The following is a 12,980-nucleotide window of genomic DNA, read 5'->3' as shown; positions in this document are numbered from 1 at the left end:
GCCTTTAGTAGTACCAGCAGGTTTTTTTTCAGATGTGTTACATGGGTGTCAACCCCAAGGGTTGGCTCTAGGTGCACACCTAAGGTTTTAACTTTGTTAGAGCCTAAGATGTTTGAGTTTTTTATGTTGAAACAAGTGTAGCCTGGGCGGAATCGAATATCATAAGCTCCGTTTTACTACCGTTTAAGCAGAGCCAGTTTGCTTTCATCCATGCTTCAATTACAGTATAGATGTTTGAAACCTTAGAGCTGTCTACGCTGTGGCACCCGCTTAGCTCAACTATCAGCTGGGCGTCATCAGCGAAGTTGGTGAATAGCACCCCTAAGTTGTTAAGAAGGATGCGAAGACAGTGGCGTTATAGATTGAACGAAAGTGGGGATAAGCTTGCCCGTCACGGTATCCCGCATTCTATGCGAGTAGGCTTGGAGGTTTTGTCTCCCCAGTGTATTTTGGAACTTCGATCCGCAAGGAAGGAGGAAATCCAATCAATAGCTTCCAGGGAGCAATTTCTGAATTTTGCAGTGCTACTTAAAGTTTGTGATGATATAGCAGATCAAAAGCTGCTGATAAGTCTAAAAGAATCAGCAAACCAGACTTTCCTTTGTCAAGTATGTTCAACATTCTGGTCTGGAGGTCGAGCAGCGCAGTCTCGGTGCTGTGAGAGTTTCTAAAACCAGAATATTGAGGATGAAGCAGATTACTTTCGTCCAGGTATGTTTGGAGCTGCTTGGTCACTTCCTTATCAAGGATCTTTAATAATAGATTACAATTTGTGATTGGACAAAGGTTTGTTGGATCTTGTTGGTCTAGTCCTGTTGGTTTAACTAATGGTGTAGCGGTCACTACTTTTATGGCTGTTGGAACCTTTTTGTCTCTGAAAGAGGCGTTGACCATTCTACAAACAGTGGAGCGAATTTGTCAATATTTGCCAAGATGACTTTCGGAGGAAGGATATTTTCTGAGCAGGTGGTCCACCTGATAGTGGATGTTTGGTCATTATAGACATTTGTCTTTGCTTCGGTCGCTTTTACTTCATATTGTTTGTCTAGTTCTTTCCATTTCTGCTTGTTTTCTTCTGTTGAGTCTTTTAACCACAGTCTTTCGAATCTCCTTTTTGCTTTTTTCAATTCTTTGGTTTCTACATTAAACCATTTATGATGGCTTACATTTGGTCTAACCTGTTTTTCCTTCATAGATGCGAGCAAATCTATGAATTGTTGGAATTTGTTGTTGTACATCGCTACAATCTCCTCAGATCTGAGGTCAAAGTCATGATTTTAGTAACAGTTTGCGCTAAAATATCAGGTGTGAGATTTTTTAAATTTCTACTCAAAAACATTTTGGGTGTATTGTCAGGTTTCTTGAGGTTGCTTTTTTGTGCCATTTTTAACTCTATTTTATAATAATCGGACCATATGCAGGGAGTTGTCTATTGTGTCGTAATGTGCCCATTGTTGGATATTACCCAGTCTAATTGGTTTTCCTTGTCAGTGGTGGGCTCATTTTTGACCACCAAGTAGTTTATAGACTTTAAGTCTTTGTCGAGAGAAATGGCTTCTTTGTCTTTACTGTTACCCCTCCATCTGTTCAGGTCTCCCAATATCATGGTCCGTCTATCAGGTTATTTTAGCGTGTTTAATATCTCTACTAGGTCTTTGTTGAAGTCTGTAGTCAAGGATGGAGGTCAATAAAGTGGTATGATGTTGATGCAACTGTTTTTAGTTGGTGTCATTTTAAGTAAAAGGGTTTCTCACCCTTGACAGTGGATTGGCGATGAAAACAGGTGTAGTTGACTTTTAGCTATTATAGCGACCCTTCAGCCCCTCCCTAGGTCTCTGTTGGCGTAAAAGATGTTGTATCCTTGGGGCACGGCAAGGTCAACTGTGGGGCCTACTGGCTCTTGGAGCCAGGATTCAGTTAGACATAAAATGTCCAAAATCTCCTGAATTATGTAGTCGTGTATGTTCCGAGTATGATTGTTGAGCGACGTGGTGTTAAGTAGGGCTATCTTGGTGACGGAGCTCATTGTTGTTCTCGGCCTAGGGAATTTATAAGTTATGGGTTTATTCTGTCTGTTTTTTTCATTTGATACACCTAATTTAGTTACTGTTTCGACATCTATCTGGGGGTTTGTCGGTAGGAAAACAGTTGTCCTAGGGTTCTTGACAATTTCTTCCATTCTATTATCCACATAATGCTGCACAAGGTTAAAACGGTGCACCCGTGATGCCTGTGTCAGAAAATGAGTTACTTTGGAGTACCCAATAGCTTACTTGTGAGAGTGGTCCATCTGTGAAAAAGACTACTGGCTGAATACGCAGATGGAGAGGACCGGCGAAGACCGGCTTGCTGCGGAAGCGCCGGCGCTGAAGCGCCGGATGTGCGCCTGATGTTTCCCTAAATGAGGTGCCGGGCTGCTGGGAGATGTAGTTTCCCAGTAGCCTGAATGTCGGTGTGCTGGGTAATACAATGCACACGTGTTAGCAGGTTAATGAGTGCCTGCAGCAAAGATGTATCGTGCCGTGCCTTGCAATGGTAAGTGGCAGAGGAAATAACAAGACTATGATTGCAAAAATGTCTCTGGCAATTACGTGTCTCTTAGTAACGTGCTAATTTAACAGTCAATCAATAAAGTAATATAGCCCCAAGATGCAGTACGTGTTCCGGCGTACTGGAGTTTAAAGATCCTCCAGCACCAGCAGTCTGGGGGAAAGGGTGAATTCAGTAGTATGCAAACGTTGTTCTTACTTTCGTACAAATAACGAGAATCAAATGCAAAGCAACAATAGCAAATGGCGCGCAGCGTAGCGCAACTTAGCATTAATGCCTTCCTTAGCTGGAACAATAAAAGTGCCTATAACCGATTGACCACCTCATTTACCGTATGCTGGTAAAATCGTAATGCGCCCCAATCTGCTTTAAATTGGTACACCTGAGTTTAACGAAGACCATTCCCTTTGCTCTAAGTGGAGGGCGCTGTATTTGGTAGCAGTTCTCCACTGAATGCACAGTTTCAGGACCTATCGTATTTAAAGACATCAAAGGAAAGGACATAATCAATGTAATTCTGGCATGGCTTTATCTAGAGGTGGTCTAACACGTTCTCTTGAATTACCAACTCTCCATTCCCATGACCTGGAGATTAAGTCATGATGTCAGTGAGACAGCAGCAGTCCTCACGGGGAGATGGGATAAGGAAAATATCATAACAAGAAGCCTAAACTAGACAGGGTTGCAGTTTGACAAACAGACTTTCATACACCTAGCACCCAGCATGGTTGAAACTGATTGGAATGGCCACACCCTGTTAATACTTTCAAAAGTGTAAAGATCACCTTCCTTGACCAGACAAAGATTAAGGGAAATCAGCTGGGCATCATGCAGCAAGAACAAATTACCAGAACCATAGTGAAAGGTGACCAAGCTTGGACAGTGGACATGATTTGAGTCAGAAGGCAAAACGGAGTTGGAGCACAAAAAACGAATGCCCTTAAATAAGTCTGACTTCCTCCACAAACAGAACACCTTTTCAAGACCAGTCACTCCAAGGAGACAAGGGTCAATGAAATATGAATGAACCATATTTATAATGAATGTACCCAAACTGACTATGATCGTAACAATGGATATACTGACCCATAAAGTATATAATTTGCTCAAAGTGAAATTGGGTGAAACCATTGTAAGAAAACGTGTTCTGAAGGTGTTGAAAAGAAGACATATTATTGAGTGGTACTGAACAGAGAAAGTTGTTCTAGTGGGTTGGGTGTGGTCATGCCCAATTGCTTACACTTGTAAGTTGGATCTTAAGGGAAGACTATTTAGCAAAGAGAGAATAATTCCATCTCAGCAAAGAGCTCCGTCACATCAGCAATAAGGGTGATTTAGCAATGCCTCCAAGCTCAAGACCTTTCAGGAAAGCAAACACAAAAGTTTGGTTAATCAAATTGTGCTAGGAGGAGCTGCGGCAGAGTCCGTTTCTGTCAAAAAAAGAACAGCCAAGGTAACGCTCACTGAGAAAAAAGATGTAATTCAATGGAGACAAAATCTAGGCCCACACTAGTTTCAACGTACAAGAGTGAGCAGAGCATGTAGGAGAACAGAAAAAGGTTACGGAATGTTCACCTATCAGCCCTGACAATTGTACAAGATGTGACTAGATGAAGTGGAAGAGATAGTAGAAGAAGCAGCATCCACACAGTTTTTATGGAACAATGCAGGATTGCCTCAGAAATGTGGTTGCCCAGATCTCATGAGATTTCTGCTCAATGATGACGTAACCGCGTGGCCTAATGCTTTGGTTACTTACATTTTCAATGCAGGCATCTATTTGAATTTTTGTAAACCAGCCTTACAAGGCTTTGAAGGAAGAAATATGGAAGGGTTGCAGGTCTCATCTGTTTAATGTTGTAAAAAGCACAAGACTATCCAGTGTGCTCGAATATTGCAATAGCAGAGGACCATTATCTTTTAGATGGCTTCATTTTGTGGGTAATCAACATGGAGGCAAATTCCCAGTACGGCAACGGTTTCATCAAGTTTATGGAAAGCATAAATAACGAATCAAACTGTTGCCCCACTTGAAGGGTAAACAACCCTTCACCTAAATGCAAAAAGGGAAAATGGGACAGCAGTAGTGGAAATGCATAAGACATACTTAGAGAGTTATTTTAAATGAAATGCAAATTGCATTCATGGGACCTCCAATGTATGTAACTACATGCTGTTCGGGCTCATACATGCACCTTTAAACATTTACAAAGCTCAGGTTGTGAACAGTAAAACAGGGCAAATTCACCTGTACCGTTCACATTTCTATTTCATTTCTAAAAAATACAATATACCACCTTCAAATTATGTTTTGGCGGTACCATTCCTATGGAATCTGACAGTCCATTAGCAGGCCCAAATGCAAAGCAGATTCATTTGTAATCCATTGCTTTTATTATTTCAAGCACACCTATAATGTTTTGCTATTCCAAGATGTGATGTAATATGTCATTTGTATAGCGCCTATTCCCATTGGTATGGCCTCAAAGCTTTGTAGGCGAATGCCCTTAGTGGGACCTAATTCTGTGGTTTGGGAGGTTCCTCAGAGGTGATTAGAATCTGTGTGGTCATTTAGCCAATACGAAGGTAGGTAGTGGTGGCCAAGTCCCTGATAACGACCCATATCAAGCTGGCTTTTGGATGGTTGCTGTGAGGTTGTCGGAAGAGTATGCTATCCCAGAAGACTGATTATGTGTCCAGCTAGACCTAATTTTTGTCGTGGGACTTAGCTAGATTCTAATATCAGAGGTGTTGTGCAATGTGTCTTGAAGTAGCATATGATTTCAGGTGTGTGCAGTTGGGTGGCCATGCAGAGTGTAATACCTACCCAGGAGTCCTAGATGGTTTCTTGTTTCATTGACGTGGCACAGGGTTTGTCCTGTGGTTTCTCTGCATTACTCAGTACATTCTTGGAGGGACTCATTGATGCCCCAACCTATCTGGCAGGGGTTTAACATAACCCAAGGTGTGTAATGCGTTTGTCAGGATGCAGGGGGAAAACACAGGTCTTGAGGGCCTTCCAGAAAGTAAGGTGATCTTTTAACCGGCAGATGCTCAGGGGAATTGTGCTCCAAATTGTAAGAGCTTAAACAGAAGAGGAGGATCCCCTATTCTGGTCAATTTGAAGGGAGGGATGACAAGGAGGAGTGCAGTGTCTGATCTCGGGTTTCTATTGGGTTTGTAAGGGATGAGCCTGTGTTGTAGGTAGTCTGGGCCTTTCTTGTTCAGAATATGGTTAGTGATGCACATGGCTTTGATAGTGGAATGTTGCCCAACAGGTTGCCAGTGGAGGACACAGAGTGCGGGTGTGATGTGCTCACTGGGGGTAAGGGCTAGGAGGTGCTTAGCTGCCGTGTTTTGGACCCTTTGGAGTTTAGGAAGTTAGCATATTCTAGGCGAGAGATGATAGTCATGATTGCTGTGACTCTGTGACTCTGTGAGGGTAGGAGAGGAAGGGGACGATGTGTCAGAGAATGCAAAGGTGTAAATACCACAATTTAGAAACAGAGTTGATGTGGTGTGAGAGTGTCAGATCGGTATCTATGGTACATCTCAGGTTTTTACTGAGTTGGATGTAGCGGGAGGAGCACCTAAAGAGGATGGCCATGGGGTGGGTTGGGGGAAGTGGGCAGTTTTCACGCAAATCATGATTTCGTTTTTCCCGGCGTTGAGGAAGAGGTAGTTGGCTGTCATTGAGTGTACTATTTCTGTGAGGAATGAGGTGAGGTCTGGGGTGTGCTTTGGTGTGGTCTTAAGGATCTTGAAGATGATCTGGGTATCCTCTGCGTAGTAGTAGCAGGTTAGGCCATGTGAGCGAATGAGAGCAGGGAGGGGCCAGGTACTGGTTAAAGAGCAGGAAGGATTAGGAGGTGCCCTGAGATGCTTCATTGGTGACATGACGTGGGGTTGAGGAGAAAGGTGGTACATGGATAATTTGCAGTTGGTCGGTCAGGTTGGAGGATATCCACATCAGTGATGTGTCCTGGATGCTGAGGGAGTGGAGTCCGTCTGTGAGGGTGCAGTGGTTGATAGTTTCAAAGTCTGTTGAGAGGCTGTGGAGGATAAGAGAGGCACTGCCTTTCGAGTCTGCAGTTCTTTTGAGGTAATCCCAGATGATGACATGGGATGATTGAGTTCCTCGTAGGGGTTTGATGCCAGACAATGCAGGGTCAAGGAGGAGATTGGATTTGGTGAAAAGGCAAAGCTGGGGGTAGGCTGTCCGGTCAGTTGGTTTGGCTATGAAATGGTTGTTAGAGATAGGTCTGTAGTTGGCTGGTAGGAGAGGGTCAAGGGAAGGTTTTTTGAGCAGGGTTTCATGTGGGATGTCTTGAAAGTGGTTGAGATTGTGCCTGATATGAGGAAGAGTCAAAGATAAGTTTTTCAATGCTGCCTGGACAGGTTGAAGAAAAAATGTCCTTAAGGAGAGCAGGAGTGCATGGGGATACCGAGGGACGGCTGCCGGCAAGGCGCTTCAGGAATTCATGGGAAAGAAGGAGGAGAAGAAGGCAGTATGTGGGAGGGACTGTGAGGTGCAGTGTAGGTGCAAGTGATCGGGACAGAAGTGCTGCTAGTTTAGCACTGATGGTGTGGTTTCTTTCCACTGTTATGTTGTAGAAGTGGTCTGAGAGGGCATCACAAAGTGCTTGGGAGTGTGTAGGGGGGAAGGTGCAGGGAGGAACATTGGATTCAGAGATGATCTTGTGGCAATCCCTGCTGGAATTTCTAGTATTATAGATTCTCTTCCAGTATAATGATTTTTGGAATTCTGGATTTCTGTTTTGTAGGCTTTGATCTGACAAGCATATGCAGCTTTGTTCTGGGGTGATGGTTCAGCCCCCCATCTGCATTCCAGGGTGTGTTTTTTTGTTTTGAGAGGTTTAAGAGATGGTGAGAACCATAAAGGGGAAGGGCCTTGTCAGTGGGAGAAAGATCTGAAGGGGGTGAGAGCTCTGAGAGCATTGGAGAGCCTTTTGGTCAAAATGGCTGAAAGATAAGTGACATCCCTGAGAGGGAGATTTGGTAGGGAAGCAATCAGAAAGTCAGCCAAGTCCTGAGCTATTATGACATTATTCCACACTGATAAGTGGGTAAAGGGTCTTGGGAAAGTCAGGTGGGGAGGAGGATGTGCTGTCGATAGCATGAAGAAGATGGCTGTGTGGCCCATCCAGATTAGTGGATGGGGCAGAGTGGTGATAATATTAGAGAAGCTGAAGATTGAATCTAGAGTATGCCCTGCAATGTGTTTAGGACCTGATACCAGTTGAGTCATGTGAAGGTCTTCCAGGTTGTCCAGGAGGTGTCATATCATGGGGTTAAGTGAGAAATCGAACCATATGCTGAGTTGTCTTAGCGTGGTGAGGGAGTGGTGGGTGACCCGGATGGCCACTAGGGAGTTGCTGAGGATATCAGTGCAGTTTCTGTTTTAGCTGGTGAGTCTGTATATGAGGAAAACGCTGTGAGTAAGAGAGGGTTTGATGAGAAATTTCATTAGGAGAGATTTGCAGTCTGTAGATGGAAGATGAAAGCAAAGTAGAGATGCACACTCTCCTTTTCTGCCCTCTTGTATTTGTATTTGTATTTGTTTATTTGTATTGCACACCCGGCTCGTGGGCATCTGGGTGCATTACTTGAAGGTACATAGGCTACAAATCTTATTCCTTGGGTGGGCACACACATGCCCATAGAATGTACATGTAAGGCATACATGGCTAACAACCTGCTTCTATGCCTTACATTTGCACTTAAATGCATTTAAGGAGCCTCCCTTAGTGCACAGGGGAACCCCGTTCTCAGTCATTCCATGACCGTAATGGATTCTAAAGGCAAGTAGCAGATTTGATGTCCACTCAAAATACTTACCCATCTTTGAGCTGGATGTTCCAACATACAATTCCTGGGGTGCAAACAATGTTATTGATTACATCCTGCTGAACGTGGGCCACTGGGATAGCTAAAGACGACTTTGACCTTTGTAGTGGATTAGAAAGTGAGCAAAATATGTTTTTGCTCTGGGGAAGCAAGAAACATTTTGCATTACACAGCAGGGTTATAGCAGAGTGCCGTTGGAAATGGACATGGAGTAACATGAGGGTAATATAGGGACCTAAGGTAGAAGAACCCGCCAGGCTACTCTGGCTACATCTGGGGGTACAGATGATCTCATATAGGACATAATGGACACATCCCTATGTAGGGACCATGAGAAGATAATCCCCAGAGATGACATGCTGAACTTGTATGAAAATCTACTGGCATCATTGACCCTATTTCTTTTAAGGGACACGCGGATGAACTCGAGGTCTGCCCTTGGTAGTAAGGAATCTGGCAGCTGGTATGATTATGACTGCACTAAGTAGAAAACATCTGCAAGAAATAATCAGGGGAGTGTTGGGAAGTCGTTGGATAAGAAATCTACAAGAACAGCACAGGTTCCTAATTAAAAGTTAATTAAATTCACCTGACACAAAAGAGGATTGTGATAGAGAAAACAGTTTGAGTTAATAGCACAGGAACATATTAGTTACTTATATTCAAACGGATGAGCCTCACAAGCTCATCCGTTTGAATGAAGGACACATATTAGATGAAGACCATGTACATCCTTTTTATCAGATCTTCAACAAAATCATAACATTAAAGAATGTTCAAGTGGGCTATATCCAAACCCCGCCTAGTGAAGTAGGGTAACTCCCCATAACTCATCCAGAAGAGAGAGGCAAGAAATGCGTCCTGAAATGTTGAATGATGGAAAGTGGTTGTACAATTAGTACAAAGAGCTACTTTCAACTAAAAACTTAAAGATGGTCATAAATGATTTGGTGCAAGGAAAAGTAGCAGGTCCGAACACCACTCTACAGAAGTTTAGAAACATTTGAATTATTGGTGGGCACTGATAACAGTGGCTTCATTTCAGCATTTTGCAGATGGTAGTACCTTCTCAGACTCCTGGCACAAAAGTGTCATTGTTGCCTTACTTAGGAAGAGAATAACAAGTAAAATTAGTAAAAATAGTAGTAGTAAAATGTATTTGTTTAAGTGCAAACCTCTCACTGGAATTCAGTATCATGGTGCTAGACAAGCATTAAACACAAAAAAGAACATTTTAAACAGAACAACATAATATAAATACATCCCATAAAAAAAAACATAAAGTTACAAGGCAATTCTTCAATTTAAAACTTTCAGCTGTCTGTAGAGAAAACACATATTGCTTAATCCTAATTTTAAAAGTCAGCGACGAAGTGCATTTTCAAATAGTTTGGGGCATTTTATTCCACAGGCCACACCCCAAAGTGTGCAGCAACCAGCCTCCATAGCGGTGCTGTGATGTATTTGTCTAGTACCATCAGCTCCTTAGTGCTAGACCTCAGAAAAAGAGCTGTATTTGAGAGATAATAAGGGCAATCCACTTTACAATTTTTCTCAAAAACTCTCTATGGGTAAGCAATGCAAAGATCTTCTTGCCTCTGAGATGTGGTCAAATGTTCCGCTTCTCTCATATGCCCAAGTGCATAGATAAACAATATTGCACACGAGATAACACCACTGCTTCAACTTAAGTTTTTACATTTTGTTGATCTAGCAAATAAAAAAATCTACTGATAGGTGAAAGTGTGCACTTTTGACAACAGCATCTATTTGTCTAGAAAAAGTCAGCTGATCATCAAAAAGGACACCCACATTCCAGAAATCAGTCGGCATCATATTTATCGATATGCCTGATAGCTACTGATTTCTCGATAAACCTAATAGCTATTGATTGCCAGTGTTTTTACAAGGCTAACCTTAATTGCAGCAAATACCTGGGTTAAGGGTAATGCAATATTCAAGCCAGTTCTGCAACTGTTCAGAGTTTGGCTGGCAATGGTTGACAAGATTTTAGCTTTACAGCACTTGCGCCACAAGCAAGCCATTGTACAGAAACATGGTCTCCTTCCTCTCTTTCCCTGGTGTTAGGGAGAATCATATGCAGTGCCCTTTGGGAACACCACACACAATTAAGACCACAAGTGACAGTACAAATTCACCTTTGGTACAAGCCTGTACTACAAAATAAAGCGGTAGTGATGGCTCAGCAGCCAGACTTATCTCAAAAGCAGAGTGACCAGTATCAGAAGTTACACAAAGGACAGCAATTACTAAGGTTCAAACAAACACTGACTGAAGGTTTCTGAGTAAAAGGATATACATTTATTTACACCATCATTTGTAAAAACAGTTCACTTATATAAAGCAGCAGAAAATCACAATCTTAATATACTACGCACAACCCAATGAATTCTGGACAAGTTAGGCTAAAAATGAAGTGTGAGCAAAATGGCACTCCAGCAATTTAAAAAGGGAGGGAAAGACAAGGTTATTTAAAATCAAGCAGCACCAACAAGTAAGTAGGCAGGGGAATCTAGAAAAGGCTTACTACAGCTAGGATTCGAATCAATAGGCCTGGGCCAATGTTAATGGATCAGAGTCTTTGCAGAGGATCACACATTTCAGAGTAGTTTGCGGTTAAGTCTTTGCCAAGAGTTTGAAATGAAGTTGGTCGAAAGAAAAGTAAATTAAAAGAGTAGAGAAGGACAAGCCCTCAGATTAGCTAAAGATTTCTAACACTTTCACCGCGGTTGGACGGAATGAACAACCGGATTTGAACAGTACCTTAATAGAAGAAGAATGCTGTAGCTGAGGCAGAAGTTCCTGGGAGGTCCTGCAGGCTCACGGTTCCTGAAGTGACTCTGGTACTGACAAGAAGGAGGAAGACTGGAGGGTCTGCACAGCCCAGGGAAGAAACCAGATGCCGAGCAAAGCAATGAATAAATGTGCGCTCCTTAAAACCCAAACCGGGTCCGGTCCTCCTGGCTATCCCGTTCACTGCAGCGATGCACAGCAAATTCGACCAGCAAAGGGAGGCCTTGCTTGGTGTTTGGCGAACTGGTTGGTCCCAGGAGCTCAAGGGAAGAAGACTCCTTGCAGATCTTCTCTGTCATCGAAGTGTAGGAGATTCAGACCCACAGCAGCACTTCACCAGGAGGTTCAGTAGTTGCAGTAGTCCTCTTCCTTCAGCTTCTCTTCGGTTCTCTCGATCAGTGGCGACTCTGCCTTCCGAGTCCCAGAGAGCTGTGTTTTATGCAGTTTTTCCCCATTCACACAGCCTGGCTGGGCTGTCAATCACACAGCAGGGTGGCTGTCCTGACAAGACAGTCACCTATCCAATCAAACAAGAGTGTGACTTGGGTCTCCAAGGAGACCCTGTGCAGTGGGCTTAAAACCCCTCCCTCACATCCTGTCTACCTAGACTCTCAGGCGCCTAAGGAAGGCTTCTGTGCAGTAGCCCGCAAAAGGACAGCGAACAAAGGAACCAAACCTGGTTTGGCGTGCATAGTAAAACATGAGAAAGACCTTTACTAAAAGAAATGGTGAATAAACCCATCCGGGACCAAATAAAATTAAAAGGGTTCCAGTGGATTAAAGTTTGAGGCTACTAACTTAGCCTAAAACAGTACCAAGGCTATTTTCATAGTCCGCGGTAGGGGAAAAAGGGTAGATATCACTGCCACCAGCCACATCTTAAAGAAAGGGGAACAAAATAATGTTCAATAAGAAACTGACAAAAAGGGATAACCTTTAACCCTTTCCAGTACTTTATGGAAGATGGTTTGTACTGGATCTGTGAATTTAAAAAGACTAATAAAGTCAATGGTAACTTTACATGTTCTGTGAGAGAGTAGTCAGTCCCAGAAAATGGAGTTTAAAGTTGGAAGTCTGAAAAAGACAACCCTGTGTCACTGCACTAAAGGTGTTGTGTGACACACGGTAAAAAGATGATGCCTATGGAGTAGTTGAGGCTCCACAGTCTATGAACACAAAAATGTAAAACACACAGGAAAACACATGTAAGATTGGGAAAAAAGGCTCACACTCTTACCAGGTGAAAAAATAAATCCTATAAATCCAGCAAAGCTGCTGAGGGACTCAATAGGTAATGGAAAATAGCCATTCTGGAGAATGTTCCCTAACACTCGACACCCGCCCCCCACGACTAAGGGACAGGAGGATTTAATCTACTCCTGGATGAATCTCTTCACTCTAGTTGGTTAAAAACATCCTAGAGCGAACATCTGCGTTTTGGTGTTGACATCCTGATCTGTGTTCAATGGTGAAATCAAATCCTTGCAGGCATATTGACAATTTTAGCAATTTTGGGTTTTCCCCTTTCATTTGAAGTAACCATCTCAAGGGTTGGTGGTCTGTCTGTATCACAAAAGTAGATCCATACAAGTATGGTCTAAACTTCTTCAGAGACCACACAATGGCAAAACACTCAGGCTCTATGGTTGCCCACCTTGTTTCTTGTTCCTCCAGCTTCCTGCTGATGAAGCAAATGTGGTGCTCCCTACCTTTCTCATCCAGTTGGTTAAGGACTGCACCTACACCTG

This window comes from Ambystoma mexicanum, chromosome 11 (assembly GCF_040938575.1).
Source record: "Ambystoma mexicanum isolate Mex_15411 chromosome 11, UKY_AmexF1_1, whole genome shotgun sequence".
Taxonomy (NCBI): domain Eukaryota; kingdom Metazoa; phylum Chordata; class Amphibia; order Caudata; family Ambystomatidae; genus Ambystoma; species Ambystoma mexicanum.
The sequence above is the reverse complement of the archived record's forward strand: the minus strand, read 5'-3'. Positions refer to the sequence as shown.